At 37.3% G+C, this 21945-nt stretch overlaps 1 protein-coding gene across 2 annotated transcripts in view; it reads right to left on the bottom strand.

Moving 5' to 3' along the window:
* The window catches only part of ZNF385D (zinc finger protein 385D), a 315750-nt gene that overhangs the window by 205744 nt on the left and 88061 nt on the right, over window positions 1–21945 (bottom strand). The window lies entirely within an intron of this gene.

The following is a 21945-nucleotide window of genomic DNA, read 5'->3' as shown; positions in this document are numbered from 1 at the left end:
TGATTTGGAAAAATGGCGCCCAGAGACTTGCTCAACACGGGGTTGTCACAAACCTCCAATTTGTAAAAAAAACAAACCACATCTGCGAAGTACAATAAAACGAAGTATACCTATAGATACTGAGTTCCGTTTTTTAGAAAAATGTCAAGTTTCCTGCACCCATAGCCTTATGGATGAAAACACGTAAACCAAACTTCCCTGAGATGGAACAGAGTTCCCTGTTTGGGTAAAAGTGACCACAGCACCTTTTTAAGATAAAATTGTGTCCTCCCGCTAAATGAAATACCCAGCTGGGGGCCTAGTTTATAGACCTAGTTTACAGATGGCACTCAAAAATGGTAACACATCTTGTTATAAACATACAAAATAAAAGTGGGTATCTGAGAAGAAGCAAAACCTCCGGATCGAAAAAGGACGAAACTGCCTTTGACAATAAGCAGCCAGTAAGAGGCCCTGAGGTCCTCTAAGTCAGAAAGCTCAGTGTGGGTCTGAGACAGCACTGCCTGAGGAAGTTCTGCGAATTCCAAACTACAGAATCTCCCAGGGTCTTGCCCGCATGGGCAGCGGCAGAACCGGTAACAGCTGTGCTGTCAAACGCACACTCATCAGTTAACTGTTGCCCAATTCAAACTGCAGCCAAGGTTGTTAGAGCTGCTGAAAAAATAAACAGCTGTTGACAGGGAGATGGTACAGGTGGTGAGGTCACACCGGCAGCGGGGGCTGGGGGTGAATGAGGAGGCGAAGGAAGAAAGGGATGGTGTGAGCCTGTGACACTTGTAGACCTCAGAATAACTGACCTACTCACTCTCTAACCTTACTAGTGGGGGATCTTAACTGCACTTGCAATTGACAGAAAGGATTAAAGAACAGATCAATCTCAGGGATCTTATTCCTGCTGTACAGCCTGCATTCTGAGGGTGACAGCAGAACACAGAAATAAATGATAAACCTCCAAACCCACCGGCAGGCCGTGTTGAGGGATTCAGAGCTGGGCTGGGAATCCGAGGAAAATAGAGCTAGTCAATTAGCTAGTCAGTTAGCTAGTCAGTTTCAGAAGGGTGTGTGACATACAAGTTCCTAGAAAAGTTGGAAGTTCCTTGCAGTCCCCACCTACTTCCTAGGCAGCCAGCCACCCTCCCCATCACCAAGTTTCATGCCAACAGTCCCCGCGGAGAAGAAGAAAAGAATGGAAAGAAGGGGACTCGACAAAGGTAAAGTGACTTCATTCCTACTGCCCGGATTTTCCCACTCAGCTCAAAGTCACAGCTGCTAGGTCCCATGTCACGGTTAGGTTTTCTAGGTCCATGCTCAGCATTAGGTACCGAGGAAAACTGCACATTAATGAAAAACTGTGCAAAATGAATCTTAAAAATTGATACAAGTGAACTTCTTTCCAAAACAGAAATAGACCCACAGACATAGAAAACAAACTTATGGTTACCAAAGGGGAAAAGGGGAGGAAGGATAAATTAGGAGTTTGGGATTAACAGATACACACTACTATATATAAAATAGATAACCAACAAGGTCCTACTGTATAGCACAGGGAACTATATTCAATATCTTGTAATAACCTATAATCAAAAAGAATCTAAAAATGAATATATATCAATATATATAACTGAATCACTTTGCTATACACCTGAAGCTAACACCATATTGTAAATCAACTATACTTCTATCAAATTTTAAAAATTAAAAAAAAAAACCAAAAACTTACCCAATGTCTCTTTCACCAGCAAGGGTTTTAGGTTTTCCCATTTGATTAGTTTATAATTCAATATAGGTGAATCTCAAATTTGTCTTCTACCTCAAAGGGCAGGTAATTCCAAGAACTGGGTTGAAACGAGCATCTTGTTAAACTCAGAGGGTCCTGGTGTACAGGGACTGAGAAAAGACCTAAAAAAGCAGAGTGGCTGCCAATGGCCACAGGGCCAAATTATGCTTTCTAAGGCGGAAAAATTCAAGGAACATTTTAAAATGGTTTTTCTTTTCAAAAATTGAGGAAGAGGGCTATATACTTTTGGGATGTGAAAATAAGCCCCGAAGTAAAGGCAATCGTGGGTTTGGTTATGTTGAAGAAAATGAAGGAAGGAGGAAAATGCCATTCAGTGAACACCTACTTACCTGCGACTGCTCAGTACTGCCATATAAATCATTTTTGTATCGGGGGTTTTGCTTACTACTGTGTTAGGCAGTCTTATCCTTATTTTATACGCGAGGAATTAGCTACTCAGGGAGGTGAAGTTAATGGACTGAGAACCACACCGGCTAAAGGGCAATGCTTTGATCTGAACCAGATCTTTACCTTCAAATGTAAGCTGCAAGTTTGAAAGAGGATTTACCAGCCACAGACTCTGCTCAGTGGTACCCGAGACTGATTCATTCAGCCAGTAGTAAGTGGGTGCCTACTGTGTGTTGACCAGGGCTGTGGGAAAATGGCAAACAGTGGATTTGGAAAACATGTCAAATCTAGAGAAAATCTGATAGTTCTGACAAGTCTACAGTCTCCACCTACTTTAGAGGCAGTTACAAATAACGAAATTAACTGTTTTCACTTTTCCACCATCAGAGGCCTGTATAGGCCGCTCCATTAACTTTCTTTCCATATTTCATCTGGGAACGTTTTCAATCAGCATTCAGAGCCAACGGCTTCAGCACATGGACCACACATAGAAAGCAAGGAAAAGTTCTGGGTTTTTGTGTATAATGGCAGCACAGCCCAATCCCACTCTGTCTGATTCCCTGGCTTGCTGAAGTCAGAGCTGGACAGAATGAGAGCCGGTCCAAAGTGATTCTGTGATCTGTCATTTATCCTAAATTACCGTGATCTTTTTCATCGGTAATCAATTTCTTAATGACATATGTAGTTTCTCATTTCTAAGCAAAACAGAATAGTCAAGGAAAACAGCAGGTACAGACAGATCTAAATGTCTCAATATTATATTTACAGATAATCCAAATGTCCAGAATAAGTCTCATTATCCAAATTCTGATATGGCTCTTAAGTAAATTACAATCATTTTCTAAGTACTAACCTTTCAAAGGGATCGCCTAAATAACATGTAATAAAAACAACACAAAATTCACCACGAGAGTCTCCTTACTATCCTACTGGAAATCATTCGCAGACCTACATGCCTTTGGCAGAAAAAGCAAAATGGTAGTGATGAATCAATCTTTTTCTGCTTCCCTCCCTTCCTTTTTTCTTGTCCTTTCTTGCTTCCTTCCCTCCCTCTTTCCCTCCTTCCTTCCATTTACTTACCACCACGGATGCCACAAATGCTTATTTTTCAAGAGTGTTTTAAGTTCTAAAGAAGATCAGGTAATACAGCTAATTATATAATATCCATTAACACAGCTGAATTCCTAAAACAATGATTTTGTTCCATTTTCATTATCTATACATCTGTTTCTTTTATCCACGGAATTAGTTGTGGTGGTAAAATGTGCTTCTCCCTTTGTATTCCTGACTTAATATAATTGAACCGAATAACTTCTTAAAGTACGTCACTTTTCATTTTAAATGTAGCTTTAAAAAAAACAGGTTAACAACTGCCTACAGTTAACTGAAGATTTTATGTGCTATAATATTATATGCCATCCATTACCAATTTTATAGGCTGAGCAGAATAAAATAATCATTGATCTTTTTCATCTGAATGCTATTAAGAAAAATGGTGTAAACTTCAAGTGATTAAACTGTTACTTAAGATGCTTTATTAAAATTTATTTTAAAGCGATTTTTCTCATTAAGACTTGACAAATCTGGAGAGTACTTCATTTAATCTCCTTTATGAGAATGTTTTGCATGCAAAGAACCTGAAGGACTATGAAACTCCGAGAGACTTGGGTGGTCTGGAGTTGCTGAGACCCGTAGGCAGTTATTTCTTGCAGTTTTGCTGTGCAAATTGTTTCTTACACAAATCAAAGTGGGAAGGAAAGGCAGGGAATCACGATCTTGCCTAACAGTTTTAGTTTTCTACAAACATCGATACAAATAAAGACGGAACCACTGCCAATTACACTCTGTGTGTCTTACACATCTTTTATGATTACTTAATCAAAATATCCCATAACAGGAGTTCAACAGATTTAAGGCATGTGACAAAAGAACTGTAAAAGACCTATCAGGAAATAACAAAGGAGCAACTGTCATTGCCATTCTCACAACTACCCAAAGCCAGCACAGTATTCTCGAGGTTGGGTGTGTCCCAGGAAATAAGATATATGTGATATCTCATGTAACCCACAAACAACCCGTAAGGTGAATAGTAGTGTTACTTGCATGTTACAGATGAGGAAACTGAGTCATAGGGAAAGCAAGCAACTTCCCCAACATTACATATTTAGTAAGTAGTGAATCTAGAATCCAAACCTTAGACTCTGACCCAAAAGCCATCACCTGAAGCTCTAAAGCCCTGCTCCTCCATGTGCGGTTCACAACCAAGCAGCACCAGCTTGACCTGTGACTTGATTAGAAGTATGTACTCTGGTTTAATTGCATACTGATGTTCGAGAGCATTGCTCCCATATTATATAACAATAGTGTGAATAATAATGGTGTTATGTATTTTTTATGTAATGGTGTATGTATAATTATGTTATGTATTTCTTTATTACTTCAAAGTGTGTGCACAGATACTGCTTAACTGTATCAAGGTTAGACAAGGTTAGAAGGCAAATAAGAATGTTCTGGAAGAAAAGGAGTCTATTTGGATGTCACCAGACAATGTTTGGTCCTGCAGTTTATAACATAACGTGGACACATATACTCTTGGAGGACTATGAAGGGAGTGGTCATGAGTTCATGTCCCCAGAAGCTACTTAGTGGGCTGACATCATGGAATGTTGCCGAACTTGCCTAGGAAGGGTTGTCTAACCACATCAAAAGCTATCTTGCCAAAAGTGACACTAACTGTCCTTTCTGAGGATATAATGAAAGAAACCTCTTCCCTGAGAGTTCCCATTTAAATGAGGAGGAATCTTGGCAAAGCAGATCTTCAGAACTAGGAAATATTTAAAGCTCCAGTTCCTGTTACTGAATGTTTTAAAAAGCAACAAAGGAGCAACTGTCATTGCCATTCTCACAACTACCCAAAGTCAGTACAATATTCTTGAGGTTGGGTGTAAGCAAGAGCAAGTTTAATTAATTTATATTGAATGCAAAACTGGATATAGCTTTTTTATCATAAATGCAAGTTAGCTAAAAGACAATGAGATAGGATGGAATGTTTTCTTGAATTCTTTTACTTTGTCCAAATAAAAGCCAACTGATTCATTAATAGGAATCAATCTGTCAAGTTAGTAGCATTGAATTTACTACTAAAATTACATAAAATGTGTTGGTTTCATGTGCCTGCCTCCTCAGCTAAATTATGAGCTTTATTCTTCATTTATTCTAACATAATAAATGTTTCAGACATAATAAATAAATACTTATTGATTCATAAATTAAAATAATTTTTTTCAGGTTCCCTGGATTAGGACTCTAAGATCCTTGAAGAGAACGACTGGGTCTTGGTCATTGTCTATCTCCCATGACTAGAAATTTGACAGTAACAATATTTATTGAACCAATGAATGAGTAAAAGGTTGCAGAGAAGTAGAAAGTAGCCATGCTGTTGAAGTGACCATGAAAAATGTTAATTCCAACAAACAAGTTGCCACTTTTATGGCAATAATATGAGTATTTTATATTTTAAAATGTAAATGAACAATGGAATCCTTATGTCCTAAACACCTTAAATAAGACTAGTTATTAATGAAGTTTTCAGTTTGTATTCATTCTCTACTAGTTCATATAACTTGTGGTTGAATATTATCTGCTAGCAATCAAGCTGATAAACACATTTATATATTTATAAATGTTTACTTCCCAATAAACTTCTACTTAATACTCACATTATCAAGAGCCAACATTTATGAGAGCAAAGCTCACAATTATGAAACTTACATTAATGATTTTTTGAAACAGAATTCCTTAGGTCAGGTCTTTACATATCAGTGTTCCACATAAAGACAAATTTTTTAAAGGGTATAGATAAAATACAGATTTTATTATAATGGTGTTTTTTAGACCATTTCACATCTATAACATTTTCATTTATGTCATTCTTAAAAAAAATAAGAAAAAGAAGAAAGTATCTGCAGATATGCTCAGGACATGAGAGAAATCTAGGGCCATTTATTCTTCCACATCACCTACTGAAAAAATACAAGTTGTCAACATCAGTTAAAAATAATGGTTACCAACCAGCCAATACATCCATAGAAAGACAGAAAACGGCCTCCACTGAAGCAAGCCAGTGTACTAAATATGGAATCAGACAGCAATCACAGAACTAATTACCATATTTACAGTCAAACAATGCAGCTGGCAAGAAGATCCAAAGATATGACGAGCAGGGAAGCAACTTGGAGTCTTAGTATTTCAAAAACTGAAGGTGTGGGAAGGTTGGCCAAAATAAAAGCAGGGCATGGGGTATTAACATATGTAATCAACATTTCTGAACACCTATGGCATTGTATATTAAACATAAACAAACTCCATGTGTTGTAAACTTTAAATCCCAGATATGATTTCAGGAGCCAAAACTCAACTTGGAACATTTTTCTTTGCTCCTGCGGTGAGTATTTTTTCAGGATGTTCTTTTAGGTTTACTTGGCTTTATTAAGAGTCAAGCTAATGCCTCTCTCCCTGCCAACTACCATAGAAGCCTTCTTAACGAGGTAAAGCAGACAGCACAATAAGCAGAGGAGAAAGAAGTGGTTACATTCATGTGTTTTTCTTTATTAGGCATGAAAGTCCTTAAGACACACATTTAAAAAAAATCCTTCCAACAGCTCACAGGCACCGCAAGTGATACGCTATTTAGGATAAAGAACAAAATGCATCACACTTTCAAAAGAATTCTGAGAGCAATTCAGGCTTCGCTGTTCTGCATGTTCTCCTGTCAGATTCCCAACACTTTTCAGTGAAGTTAGACACCGAGGAATGTAGCACAAGGTGTGGGGTGTTTCCTCCTCATTCTGGACAAACCAACGGTTTCTGAGAAGAGTGCACTTGACTTTGAAAAGAGTTGAGAGTCATCACGTGATGCTTGTAGAAGTCTTCAACAGATAAGAAGTTTATTGAACTTGATGTGGGTTGTTTTCCTTTTTAAGGTGTATGTTAGCTTTTACATTTTTATTTTGGCCAGAAATACATTGTGCAGACTCATACAATTATCTGACACTTTTTATTGAAGTATAGTTGATTTATAATGTAGTGTTAATTGTTGCTGCACTGCAAAGTGATTTAGTTATACATATACATACTTTTATATATATATATATATATATATTCTTTTCCAATATGGTTTATCACAGGACATTGAATATAGTTCCCTGTGCTGTACAGTAGGACCTTGTTGTGTATCCATTCTCTATATAAAAGCTTCCATCTGCTAACCCCACCCTCCCACTCCATCCCTCCTCTAACCCCTCCCCCTTGGCAACCACCAGTCTGTCCTCTATGACAGTTTCTTAAAAGAAAAAAGTGAAGGAAAATTTTGAGGCTAAGAGCCTATAAGGTATTACCTCATTTATGTTCTGGCTTATGATATTTCCATTCAGCTAAAGATGAATATATTCATCAGATGTACCATATAGTATATCTGTGATCACTAAACTCTTATTGTGTGGAGGAAATTGTGCTCTGGTGCCCTGGTTCTCATTGTATTTGGAAGCACAGCAGTCTGGATTTTTTTCCTTTTTTTTTTTAGTGGTGAGGAGAGATTTCTACAAGTTATTACTAAAATTGTTTAGAATAATGGTTAAATGTATAGTCAAGTCCAGTCAATCAACTTTAAATTTAAACTGGAATTTTTAACTTCATTAAGGAGTTATATGACAGATATGGTAAACTCAGTGATCCTTGATTTTAAAATAAAATTTTTCCTAATATTCAGAACCCAGTGGCTATCTAAAAACTACAGCAATTTCCTTGAAAAACACAGAGCTTTCAACAGAAAATTAAGTGTCAACTTGACATTTTAATTTGCTGGCTGGAACAATTTGCTCTAAGGACGTGTAAATAAAGTTGCCCACTTCTGAGAAATACTCAAACGGCAGTGTTTGAACAGTGATATTAATTTGCCCACTACCCTAAAATACCATCCCTACTATGCTATGGAACTCGATATAACCTAGCACTATCTCAATCAAATTCCATTACAATCGGTATTAATAATACAAACCAGAAATTTTACTAACCTCCTTGACCTTCACTGAATGTGCAAGTGTTTAAATGATAATGTCTATAATGATTAAATTTGAAATTGGATTTTAGGAATAAGTTGCCAAGCTTGGTCAACATGTTTTCTGATTGACTTTGTAATTTCATATAATAGGAGACGGTAACAAGAATCAATGCATTAGCTTTTCCACCTAGATATAATCTAAATAGCTCTACAAGGCCTTTCAGCAAGCCAAATGCTAAGTGTGACACAGAAATCTCAGAGCTGGGGCCATGTCGATCAGAAAACACAAACTAGGGGGCACATCTAAGTATTAATATCAGCTGGGCCCTTAACTAATCATATATTATAGGTAGTACACGGTGCAATTAAGTATTTTGCTGAAGATATTTGCAACTTATACAGTTTGAAAAGTTTTTTAATATATAAAAAATATAGAATATTATAATAGTTATGTACTGATTACCTAGAATGAAAAGCTACATGTTAACAACTCTGTTTTTGCTACAGATACGTCTTTTTTTAAATAAGAAAACTTGAATGCTACAGACATGTCCTTTGTTCCCTTCATCAGGCCTCCTGTCACTCAGTCACTCCTCAGAGCCGCCTGCAAACTAAGATTTGATGCATGACCTTCCAGCCCATGTTATATGCTGATAATCAATCTCAGTCTCTCTCTCTCTCTCTCTAATTGCCACGTGATTTCAAAATACACACACACACACGTATATTCTATAATTCTGTACACAATTTGCAACTTGTGTTTCCTCCCCACCCGACATTATGCTTTTATGACATTTCCACATAAAAACAATTCTTTCATTTCAAACGTCTCTTAAGGTACATTTCAAAATAGATCTCAATGTAGATATCTATTTTTCCTTTGATAATCATATTAATTGTTATATGTTTTGGGGTTTTTTTGGCTAATAAAAACATTGCTGGATAAACCATAATGGGAAAGAATATGAAAATGAATGTGTATATATGTAAAACTGAGTCACTCTGCTGTAGAACAGAAATTAACACAACACTGTAAATCAACTATACTTCAATAAAATAAATTTTAAAAATTTGCTGGAGTGAACATCTCTGAATTAAGCTTCATGAAACACCTATGCAAGAGGTTTCTACATACTTGCATTATTTTAAACCATGATCCCCAGTAAAAAGCATGTGTACATGCATAAACATACATATCCATATACATTTGTGTATATATTTTTTCTTCAAAATTCTGAATTTTTACTATAATTTTAGGTAAGTAGAATTAAAAACAAACTCTGAGCTTAAAATCATTCTACTTTATTTCTCTGCCTCATTCCAAACCAGGATTTCAAACCCAGAGTATGTCAATAGGACCTGATAGGTAGTCTAAGAGCTAATTAAGTTAAAATTAATTAAGTTGACTCTGGAGGTCAAATTAGTATTTTCTGGATTTTTTTTACTTTAAAAAACAGATAAAATTATCAAAAAAAAAAAAAAAAAAAGGCCAGGATCCCCACATAGCTCATCACACACAAGCACCATCTACTTGAGTATATAAATTCTGTAAATGTAGAAAGTGCCAGAAAGGGCTGTTTACCTCTCTTGTCTATCTTTCCTATCTCACGTACCTAGAAAAGCAGGGACTGTTGCTTTTCAATGTAGCAGGTGACAAAAGTCACAGAAGCACTAAAACTGTATGTATATGTAGAAGTTCTAAAGAACACAAGGATGTTTGGTAAAACTATAACTGTTTTTCTATGTGATTGCTTTTAAAAAACTGGTTTAAAAAATGTTCCCAACTTATTGTACTACTGGACTGTTTATTCTAGTTTCTATTTAAAAAAATAATTTGGATGTAGACATCAAAGCTATGAAGTATCTTATCCCCATATACAGTCACTTAAATTTTCCTCTTTTTTTTTTTTCAGTTCTTTAAAATCCTTCAGCAAGGTCCTTGAAGTAAAATTCCATTTCAGAGTGTTCAAAAAGGGAAGCTCAATAATTAACTACTAATTTTACTGCCTAATTATTTGCCCAAACTCAAGATAAAATGTGGCATAAATGGCTATGCTTCAGAGAGAGGAAAATTTGCCAAATGAAAATTTTCCTACTTTTGTCTCTAATACTGACTTGATTTATGAGTTTCAGAGGAAGCCATTTGCCATTGCCACACCTCACCAGGATCAGGAAAATTGGGTAAAGCTAAAGGAATTTGAGTCAAATTTTACTTGCTGCTTCCTCAACCAAATACCGTGCAACTTACCTAAATTTAATAACTGCTTCAAAAATCCCTTCATGGGGACTTCCCTGGTGGCGCAGTGGTTAAGAATCCACCTGCCAATGCAGGGGACATGGGTTCGAGCACTGGCCTGGAAAGATCCCACATACCACAGAGAAACTAAGGCCATGCGCCACAACTACTGAGCCTGTGTGCCACAACTACTGAGCCCGCGCTCCAGAGCCCGTGAGCCACAACTACTGAGCCCACGTGCCACAACTACTGAAACCCTCGCACCTAGAGCCTGTGCTCCGCAACAAGAGAAGCCACCGCGATTAGAAGCCTGCGTACCACAACGAAGAGTAGCCCCCGCTCGCCGCAACTAGAGAAAGCCCGTGCGTAGCAACGAAGACCCAATGCAGCCAAAAATAAATAAATAAATAAATAAATAAATAAATAAATAAATAAATAAATAAAAAAAAAATCCCTTCATTTTTGATGTGTAGATGGAATCTGAAACCTTAACAGTAACAGAGCACTGCTTCCCAAACCTCTCTGCTGAAGGACCTGCATCCCCCCATAAATCATAAGCCAAAACTCATGAAATATAACAAAAATGAATTAACAGAAAAAACGAAATGACAAAGATATGCAAAATATGTCATAATTCTTTACTAGCTTCAACAGATGTCCATTTGCTCTCCTAAGTTGCTATAAAATCTTCTAAATGCTGCTCACGTTCAATCTCAGCACTTATCTCATTGCAGACCTGAAATCAGTTCTTAGACAGGAACATACAGGTCTGAGAACCACACTTTGAGAAGCACTGAGTCATAAAACCAAATAGTCTGCTGGCAAAAAGTTCTCATTCCTTTGACAAAGAGTCATGAGAAACAGCATTAACATTGTTCTTTACATTCGTGTTGGGAGGTGTGCAACTTTTCTCAAAAGACAGTCTGAGAAGGTTACTCTTTCATCTGTACTTCACTGTGAAAATAGATTTTCCCACCAATTTTGGCCACAGAGTGGAATTCAGTGATTCTCAACATTTAAAGGGCAAAGGACCCACCTTCGGGAGGTTGTAAAAGATGCTCATTAGGGTCCCAACACCAGAGCCCAGAGTTCAGAATTCAGTAGACTTCCTTAATGCCTACCATTTCTGTAGCACCTTCAATCTTTAACACCTTTAGATACTCTTACGAGGTCAATACGATTACTCTAGTTTCACAGATGAGAAAATGTGGACTCAGGCTTTTGTCTTTTAGACATAGAACTCAGACCTTTTAGATTCTAAGTTTAGTATTTTTCTTATGTGTGCAGTTGGGTCTTGAGTCTTAAAATTGTTACTAGGATAGGAATAGATTCTTAAAATTTACTACCACTTAAAGTTATTTATTCCCCTAATGATGACTGGCCGTATACAACATGAATGCTTGTGAGGGTGACATTATATAAAGTCCACTGAAGCTCTAGATGTTCCTTTTCATAAATGTCCAATCACAGCCAGGATATTATTTAGGAAATAGCTTACTGTCTTGGAGCTAAGCCTTCTAAGGAGCTACAGATTATTTAGTTAATTAGCTTATAATGTATACCAAGGCTCTGACAGCTGATTAAAGAAACTACAACTAAAAAATGATACAAATGAACTTATTCACAAAACAGAAACAGACTCACAGACTTAGAAAACAAATTTATGGTTACCAAAGGGGAAAGGGGGTGGGGGATAAATTAGGAGGTTGGGATTAACATATACATACTATTATATATAAAATAGATAAACAAGGAGCTACTCTATAGCACAGGGAACTCTATTCAGTATTCTGTAATAACCTATATGGGAAAAGTATCTGAAAAAGAATAGATTTACGTATATGTATATGTATAACTGAATCACTTTGCTGTACACCTGAAACTAATACAACATTGTGAATCAACTATACTCCAATATAAAATAAAAATAAAAAAAAAAAAAGAAACCACAACTGTTTGCAGGCTTGAGAGACTTGTCATAGATGAAGTTGCACTGGGCTTGGATCACTGCATCTAAATCTAGCCATGACTTGGTGATTCACTACTTGTGTAATTTGGGGCAAGTTATTTTACTTTACACCTTTGGGTTTCCTTACCTATGTCATCCAGATAACACTTACAATATGTAAGGCTCTCATGAAATTGTATTTTTTAAAAGGTGGGTGTAAAATTGTCTTCCTTAATAGCCCTTGTCACTTAGTCTGTGATCAATAAACATTTTTTTTACAAAAAAGCAACATACTGTAGTTATATGGAGTAGTTATATGGAGCCGGCAGTGGCTCCAATAGAGAACTTCTTTACAGTGTAGGTGACCCACAGTGGAGACACCCCCTACCCCAGGGGTAGACTTATTTGCCATCACGGTAGATAGTTAAGTAAAAAGCTGGATTACAAGTTGTCGGAAACATTGTAGAGTGCAAGTGTAGGTACATAGGCCAGATGGCTCTAAGAATCCTTTCTTGCTTGGGTGGCCCTAACAAAGTATCACATACTGGGTGTCTTCCACAACAGAAATGTATTGTCTCACAGTTCGGGAGGCTAGAAGTCCAAAATCAAAGTGTCAGCAGGGTTGGGTCCTTCCTTCTGAGGGCTGCGAGGGCAGAATCTGTTCTAGGCCTCTCTTCTTGGCTTGTAGAAGGTGTTCTCCCCATGTCTCTCTTATCATCTTCCCTCTACAACTGTCTCTGTGTCCAGATTTCCCCTTTCTATAAGGATACTAGTCATAATGGATTAGGGTCACGCTAATGACCTCATCTTAACGAATTACATCTTCGACGACCGTATTTCCAAATAAGGTCACATTTCCAAAGCACCGTGGGTTAGGAAATTTGGGGGTACACAGTTCAACTCTTAATGCTATGATTCAATGTTTAGCATCCTCATGAGAAACAGAAGTCAGGGGTCTCAGTTTTCTCTTAGCTCTACCACTTATGCGCCATGAAACTGGAAATCTCTCCATCATTCTAGGCTTATCTGTAAAATAAGTGGTTTGCAGCAGACACAAATTAATTCTAAAATGTTTGTTTCATTTTTAAAATGTCTATAAGTGTGGAGCAGGGAATTTCCCAAAGAGCTGCTGGATTCCACAATAAGCTAGGAGCTTAGATAGTCCCTTATTCAGGTTCCCTTAGTTGCCCAGGATCACAGTTAGTAAGAAAGCAAACAGGTCCAATATATATTCTTGCAAAAGCAAAGCTTCAGCTTATTATGATAGATGGACTGAAAAAGGAAAATAAATACATAATGTGTATTATGCCTCAATCTTCAGTGAGAGGGACACGCTCATACCTCAAAATATCACTGGAAGGATAGATACAAAAGCCAATGACCACACGGATTGTCACTGAAAAGAGAACTGAGTGGCAAGGGAAGAGCAATAAGGGAAACTTTTTTGTTCTCATCACAGAAATAAAGGAAAATATGTTACTTGGTCACATTTTGAACGATATAAAAATGTTACCTGGTCAAAGAGTACACAAGCATTAAAACAGAAAAATATCTGTGTGGTGTGCAATTGTTTAGCCTTTTATTTTCAAGCCTAGATATCCTGTATTTAATTCATTTTGTGTTTGAGGGTCCTTATAAGTAGGCTTGACTTTTACAATTTTTGGTTCACAGGAAGGTGTAGGGCTCAGCAAACATGCTTACATACCTGTTTCAGCATGAAGACATATATTGAAAGATTTAATAACCCTATGTTTCTTAAGATGCTTTTGTTGTACAAATATGGTGCACTTAAAGCACAGAACTGGCTAGAAATCTGCTACACTTGTCTTCAAAGGGCAAGGAACTTTAGCAATCAATACCATATTTACTATGGTATTTTTCACCTGCAAAATTTCCGCACCTTCTACCAGTTGTGGATAAGAAAGACAGGTTTATTTTTCTACCCATAATTTCACCTTGGCTCCCTACCTATTTTAGTGACAGCAGCAGTTGTAAAAACTTTGTAGGAAGTTATTGATGTGTAAACTGAATTTAATTGACATCTCTCTGAACCAAACAAATGGAGATGTAATTAACACTGTTTCTGTAACTCTAATCCTGGCTGAGGGAGGGGAGCCATCCCCACAGCTGGAACAGGTGACAAAGTACAGAGCCACAGGGGCGAGCAAAAGTCAAGAATAATTTTTGAAAACACAGGAGACAAAATGTGCCAGTAAATATGGTAGTCTTCCCATTTTAAAGATGGAGGAAATAAAGATCCTAAAGGCTATATATCCGAAGATAACAAAAAGTTGAATTTGAAATGTTCTATTTTGAGTTCTGTATTTTTGTCATTCACCTCTAATATTATAAATGCATGTTTAACCTGTAGAATAATCTCTGTATGTTAAGCATATTTAAATTTGTCCTTTTAGAGTCCTAAAGTGCCTCACCAACATTTTTATGGTGACAGCTGTTCTGGACTCACATGAAATAGTTAGTGAAAAATACAAAGGACTGATTTTAGAGTACATTCTATAGGTAATCACTGGGATTTTTACATCACTGTCCTTTTATATAATGGGAGTAAATAAATACATGAGCCAACATAAAATTATAAATGCATATTAAGGGGATGGCTTGATGCTATGTTCCCTTATATTTCCTAATAATTGTGTAAATTAATAACTTCAGTTAAATAGAAATAATCTAATGTATGAAGCAGTGAGTACTTAGATTTTTAAAATTTTCATTGAGACATTTCCTCCAATTATGTTTCATATGATACAACTGTAATGACTATTTCTCCTCTATTAGTTATCTGTCATGCATTTTTCCTATCTATCTATCATCTGTCTTTCTTTCTATCATGCATCCATCTACCCTCCACTCATTCATTGAAGAAATGTGTGTTGACAGACATAGAAAACAAACTTATGGTTACCAAGGGGGAAAGGGGGTGGAGGAGGGATAAATTAGGAGTTTGGGATTAGCAGATACACACTACTATATATAAAATAGATAAACAACAAGATCCTACTGTATAGCACAGGGAACTATATTCAATATCCTGTAATAAGCCATAATGGAAAAGAATATGAAAAAGAATATATATCTGAGTCATTTTGCTGTACACCAGAAAATAACACAACATTGTAAACCAACTACATTTCAATTCAAAAAAAAAAAAAGACGTGTATTGAGTCTTTGTGATATCCCAGGCTCTATAACTTAATGAAAGAGATAAATATGGAACCAATTACAGATCTCAAATTAAACCTTAACTTTTACCATATAGCTTTCCTTGGCCATCTCCAAGTCACCACTCCTTCCCTTGGCCTCAGGTAGCACTTATTTTCAAAGGACTTTATTTGAGGATTTAATTACTGAGCTCTTTATAGAACGTTTTAACTATTTCACCGGATGCTTGCATAGACCTTATTGTCTAATGCTTGCATAGACCTTATTGTCTAATGTAGTGTTTTTATATCTAGATGCTTTACCACCTGCTGATAGGAAAGTATTTTAAAGAGTGATGAATCAACTGGGTTGATGCCATAGTTACAAAGACGATTCCTCCCACTCCTCCTGTTCTTCCTCTTCTTCCTTCCCTGCTCCTCTTCCTTCTTCTTCTTTTCAACCTTGTTCTTGTATTTCCAGGTCTACTAGAGTGTCAGACAGATAGCTGGTGCCTAACAAATGCCCAGAGAGTGAATCAGTGAGTAAGAGATGAATTACCTCTTCTCCCTCCTCATCCTCTCCGTTATATTTATTAGTACTCTCCTTACAACAGATACTTTTGATGGAGCTATTTTTAGGATGCACATTTTTCAATCTATAGGATTGTTCCAGTGGTCTCAAAAGTATGTAGAATGAAGAAAGCATTGAACGAATAAACGAATGAAAAACTCATTCCTGTATTTTTCTCGCCAACAATTTGGAGATTGTGACACACATAAAAGCTTAAAAATTTCACAGCAAAATTTTGCTTTTAACCAGTTGGGATGCAAGTGATGATTTCAGGTACATGGTCCATACTAAGCATTCGATAAGTGGCACCTATGACCAAAGTCCTGAACAATGTCACCCTATAAGGAAGGCTCCTAGTATTTCTGGGAGCTAAAGCACACCATAGAAGGATCATGCTTGGGGTAGACCTGCAGCTACTAATAACTTCAAATGTCCCCAATGCCCCACCACACATACACCAAAAAGCAAGTTCCACAGTGGCAGAGACTTGGCCTGTTAGTTTTGCTGCTGAATCCTAAGGGCCCAGCACATAGTAGGCCCTCAATAAATATTTGTTGAGTGAATGAAGAGATACTCTGCAGAAGTGTTTAAGAAGTGTCCAGTGTATGTAGTCATTCTTCTGGCTTTCCCTCCCTCTACCCACATATATTCAAAATCTCAGGCCCTATCCCTGAACTGCTAAATCAGAATTTGCATTTTAACACGATTCCCTTGATTCTTCACATGCATCCTAATTATAAGAAGCACTCCTATAGGACACATCAAGTTCACTTTCCTGCCCCCCCACCAACTGATAAAACTTCTGAACCCAAACTAATGCCACATTCAAGTTTATATGGCTGGTTGCTTGTAGGGTCAGTGGTTTTGAAAAATAAACCAGAGTCAGATGCTAGGATTTGATCTCTCTTTCTCTCTCAGCCTCTTTCTTTTCCCCCTTTCTTCCTCCCCATTTGCTCCCTCTCTGGCAATGAAGTCATATTACACAGAGGAACAGCACAGAGTCAAAATTTCTGGGCTAATTTACTTTTTTTTTTTTTTTTTTTACTGTTAAAGAATATTAGCCAGGGCAAACTGAAAAGCAAAATAGTCATCTCCTGTATTTGCACACCTTTCTGCCTCTTTGCACTCTGCATGACCTCCTTACACTTCCTTGTGAATCTTCTGGAAGAGACAAGACTCAATACTTGCTGAGTATCTGGCTTATGCAGGTGCACTAGGTCGAGCTTACTCATTTAATCTTTATGCCAACAAGAAATATAGTCATGGGAGTGGAGCACGGAGTCAGGTTCACTGTCAGCTCCCATCAACATATCCTCCAAAACTTGTACTTCTCAATGACATTCTCAATGTTCATTATTGTCATGACTACTGAGCAGAATATGAAGAAAATATGTTAGAGACATGAAAAACAAAAAGGCAGTTCAGAGACCTTTGGAGAAAACTGTCAGGGAGTATAGCCATTTTTTACAGGTTAGCTCCAATCTAAACAATATCCCAAGGTCTTACCCAAGCCCATTCTCTGCTTCCATTTCCAGCATTTTAAAACTCAGCTACCTCTCTGATAACAAACCTAAGAGATAGTTAGCCACTATCCTTTTACGGAACAGGACACTGGGGCTCCAATGGACTTAGCTTCTTGCCCATGATTGCAGAAACTTTTAGCTTTTCTGATTCTAAATAGTCCTTTCCATTCTGCCATCATGTCAAGTCTTCTGTTGGCAACTCAGCACTGCTTCCGCTCTTGTGTGCTCCCCCTTACATCCTAAGGACAGGAATCCTGAGGTGTACGTTCCCACAGATCTCGGCCAGCAATTTTCAGCGTAAGAGCCCACTAAATACTCGAGATACACATCTTTCAGATACCACATTAGTGAAGTTGTCTTATCGTGTCCTACTGGGTGGCACATGATTTTTATTTGCCGAATTACAGATGATAACACTGATCATTTGAGTAAGATGGTGCCTGCTAGGTTTCTCCACTGTAAAGTTCCTTTTTTTCTTTGTAATTAATAAGTATTTGTGTGGAAATATCTGGAGACTGTGTAAATATCCTGTTCCTTATATGTCCCTTGGCTGAATAACTTTAATGTTTGCCAAATGCCAATTTTTTATTTTCATTTTCCCTCCTACATTTATTCACAGGCATTCTACTGGAAGTAAAAGCTTTACCTTCTCTCTGTTTAATTATATCTGTGTGGAATCATGGATTCATATTTTATTCAATGGATTATAATCTATTGTTCTCTTTTTAAAAAAAATCCAAAATCATGGGATTTGGATGAAAGTAACTGGGATTACTGGGCATCCTGTATTTCTGCAACTTCCCGACTCCATGAAAGCAAGTAGAAAAACCAAGAGCCAGCAACAGCCTTCCCTGACCTTTGCTTGCCCAACACGCCCAAATGTTTTTTAAGCATCTAAATCCTTCTATTAATTCCCTTCCTGTTAGCATGCCTAGAATAGTTTCTATTTTTCTCATCAATCCCTCACTAAGACAAACATAAGGATAGCCTTTCACTCCTGTCCTTGAGCAGCCATTCTATCCTAGACATCATTCTCTATAAAGGCACCCATATTTACAAATATTTATTTGTCAGCTTCTCCTTTATAAACTAAATTATTTCATGGCAGAGGTCATAACATAAATTTTGTTATCACTATTCCTAGCACATAGAAGATGCTTGATAACTAGCAGTTGACTGAATGGACCAAGCTCATACTACTTAGAGAAGAAATATTTCATTACTAAATACCATCTACCTATTTCCAGGATTGGTTCCTTTCAAGAAATGCACACGCAGAATGGGATCACTGAGATAAGAATGGTCCTAAGCACTGAAACTCCAGTGAAGAGATTGAAGGATAGAGTAGGGGTATATGAGGAATTAAAGGAAAATTTCTCTTGTCTGAAAGCTATTGGAATAACCAGAGATACAACATCCCAAGGTCAAGGGAATGGCTTCTGTTGTTATTCCTTAAAAGTTGGCTTTAAGTATATTAAGGGATCCTAATGATTTTGTTGAATGTCCTTTTATATATCCATAGCCCAGGTCATATCCTACATCTGTTTTTCTTTCTCTCCTAACTGTGTGTGTGTGTTTTTTTTAACAGATGTTTCATGATTCTTCCTGACTCACATCTGAACCCAATGGTTTATACTCTTATTTAAGGACAACAATCTCAGATATTCACATATGTATTTTGGTACATGTATATACTGAAATTTCTTTCCTTTACCATTCTGCCACACTTTATCCCCAATAGACCATTCTATACTCATATCCTCACAGAAGAAATATAACAGGAAAACAGTTTCTGATCACCATGGACTTTGTTTCAAAAGGTCAGATGAAAGAAGATTGTGGGGTGGGAAAGAGGTAATAGCAGTGTGGCACATCTAGGCAGGAGGTACCACTAAAGCCTCACCAGTTTGTGTGTCCAAAGTCAAGAGTTTGGGCCTAAAAGGCCATGCTCACTAGGGGCTCATCATACCATGATTGCCTATGTGGACACATAACTTGATGAACACAGGAAGTCTCCCACCAAAAGCTGGGTGGATAATCTGTTAGATTCTAGAGCCTCAGCACATCCTGAAACAAATTTCACTTGCCTACAGACTCATGGAATGGGCTTTTGAGCCAGAAATAAAATCAACTTACAGCAATAAAATGTTACATGTAATACACCCTGAATTTGTAGATTGAGAATCACACCTGCTACAAAATCAAGAACTCAGGCTGTTACTTAAAGAGATGCTCTGTATCCTAATTCTCAGTCCCAAACTACCAGATTTGGGGCTTTGCAACCATTCCACTCAGTTGGAAACAAAGAATGGCTTAATCCATGACTGGCTGCAGCTTGACCAGCACTAGAAGGAACTAACCAACAGGTGGAGGAACAGAGGGTCTCTTGGTTTAAATGGAACGAATAACAACACAAGCCCAAATTGATCATAGAAGAAAAAGAATCAAGTAAAACTTTGGCAATCAGTTAGTCAATGAACTTCCAAATTCAAAATAAGAAGGATTGACAGGCTATTTATGAATAGAATACCTGTCATTAAAACAGTGATTGTTAATGCTGAGCCCTGTTCTAGATGATTTAACCCACATAATCATGACCACAAGCCTACAAAGTAGTTTATTAGTCCCATTTTACAAACAAAGATATCGAGATACATAAGGATTATGTGACTCACCCAAGGTCATCATGATGGTGAGTAGCAGCTCTGACTTGAACCCAGTCAGTCTACCTCAGAGTCCAACTTGACCACCATGCCATGCTGTCTTTGCCCACAAAAGCTCAACTATTTTGAACGGGATAACCCCAAAGGAAGAGATTCGCAGGTCCACTCCCTTTATTTTAATGATGAGGAAACAGTACCATAGAGGATTAAGACATTTGCTCAGCGTCCTGTGGCTCAATATATCACTCATCTTTGTTTTATGACAAATAATACTCATTGTCAATCAAATTAATCATTTTGCTTTTGATGTTTCCCAAAGGGCAAATCAAAAGTTTAAAACCCAGCCTTTGACAACCTTCCAGGAATTGTACCTCAGCTTCTCTAAAGCTGATATGAGACGTGAGTGACAGGAGGCCAAGCAGTCTCAGAGGCCAGGTAAAGCACCCTGATGGATCACCTCCGGGAGGCGGGAAGCAAAATGGTGCCAAGAAGCCACTTAACAGTGAAGCAGGCAAAGAGCTCAGAGAGAGGAAACCCAGGGACTTTACTGTGTTCATTCAAGAATCAGGAAATTTGATTCTGAGCCATTTTTTCCTCTACTCTTATTGAAATACCTAGACTTAGAAACCTCTACTCTGGAAATATGATCTTTATGCTGCTCTATTTAGGTTCCATCAATTTCAAAATAATATTCGTATGGCAAATCCTTCATGCTCCCAAAAGCAAAGAAATCACTGTGATGTTCCCTTGTCCTTTAGTAAAGGCTAGCAGGTAACCGTACCATCTCCTTGGCAGGTCCAAAGTCCCCATGACAAAGCATGATTAAAATAAATAAGACCCACTTCTGTCTCCTGAAGGAGAAGGATCTAATTGTGGACAGATTTTTTTTAAATCCGTCATGGGGGTAAGATATTGCAGTAAGAAATCTGTTTTATTTAGCTCACTGGGCATTCAGAGACCTTGCGTCCTAATCCCCTTCACCCTGGTTGTGTTGACATGTCCTGTCATTGATAAACTCAGACCTGCATTATAACAACCGTTGAAAGCTGAATCGGATGATATTAGAAAAAAATGTCACTTACTGGCTTCTAACCTTTTCAACCCTTATTTCTATTTCCATCCTAGGAATATTCTCACTGCTTGTACAAAAAAAGATGATAAATATGAGGAATCTGTCCACTTATAAAGACATACTTAAGAGTGAAAACAGGGGTAAGTAAGTATTGAACTTTTGTTGAGAAGGCTGTTGACAAAGCCCCCAAAACAAGGTCATTTAAGAAAGACTTAAGTTGAGGAACTGTGCCTGAGCAGGAAGAAAAAAAAATGAAAATTCTTGGTACCAGAACCCTACATTGTTTTAAGTTAAGAAGGAAAATGTGCTGTATACATGGAACGTATCTCTAGTGTGATTATAAGGGTCCTCTTTATTAAATCAGAAAAGAAATAACAGATTTGAAAATTAAAGTAGAAGGCCCAGAGAGAAAAACACATGTTTAAGTTTTTAGACATCTACTTGAATTTGAATGCTCTCTAACACATTCATTAAATTTCAATTAAATTGAACGTGGCATGGAAAAGAAACTAATAAAATGGTTAGTGTTGT

This window comes from Eschrichtius robustus, chromosome 6, assembly GCF_028021215.1.
Source record: "Eschrichtius robustus isolate mEscRob2 chromosome 6, mEscRob2.pri, whole genome shotgun sequence".
NCBI lineage: Eukaryota > Metazoa > Chordata > Mammalia > Artiodactyla > Eschrichtiidae > Eschrichtius > Eschrichtius robustus.
This window is presented reverse-complemented; position numbering and strand designations above follow the sequence as displayed.